This window comes from Dipodomys merriami, unplaced genomic scaffold, assembly GCF_024711535.1.
Source record: "Dipodomys merriami isolate MVZ:Mamm:240054 unplaced genomic scaffold, mDipMer1.0.p SCAF_202, whole genome shotgun sequence".
Classification (NCBI taxonomy): Eukaryota; Metazoa; Chordata; class Mammalia; order Rodentia; family Heteromyidae; genus Dipodomys; species Dipodomys merriami.
The window spans coordinates 1,718,519-1,719,138 of record NW_027203405.1 but is presented as its reverse complement, the minus strand read 5'-3'; the positions used below and the strand labels follow the sequence as shown (position 1 = coordinate 1,719,138).

The 620-nt window shown below is 46.8% G+C and overlaps 1 non-coding gene across 1 annotated transcript; it reads right to left on the bottom strand.

Moving 5' to 3' along the window:
* On the bottom strand, positions 1–65 carry Trnaa-ugc (transfer RNA alanine (anticodon UGC)). The gene has a single exon. It is a non-coding gene; the product is annotated as a tRNA-Ala (tRNA).
* Between the last annotated feature and the right edge of the window lie 555 nt (positions 66–620).

Genomic DNA, 620 nt, shown 5'->3' with positions numbered 1-620 from the left:
TGGTGCTGGGAAATTGAACCCAGGACCTCTTGCATGCAAGGCAAGCGCTCTACCACTGAGCCACCTTCCCAGCCCTGCCCTTGGCCTTCTTTTGCTTAAGGCACTCTACCACTTGAGCCACAGCACCACTTCCAGCTTTTTCTGTGATTAATTAGAGATTAGAGTTTAGCTGCCTTTCACGACAAGGCTGGTTTTGAACCCTAATCCTCAGATCTCAGCCTCCTGAGTAGATAGGATGACAGGCGTGAGCCACCAGAGCTCAACCTGCTTCACTTTTGTGTATATGTGCCTCTGTGTGTGTGTGTGTGTGTGTGTGTGCATGCACGTGCACACGTGCAGGCACTGGTGATCAACCCCAGTGCCTTACTAGCTTTGAACTAATTATGTGAGGATATAATCTATATCCAACAGGGAGCAGACATGGAAGCCTATTCTGGCTTCCAGGGAGAGCGATTTGAAAGCCTTTATTTCAACAGAATAGCAGATGAGTAAATGAAATGTGTTGGTATCGGACTTGGGTTTGAACCCAGCCTTTCATCAGACATGACTGTAGAGAAGACGTCTATTTTTGTCCCACTTTCCCCATTTGTGTACTCATTTTGTTTTAGTTCTTCCTGGTA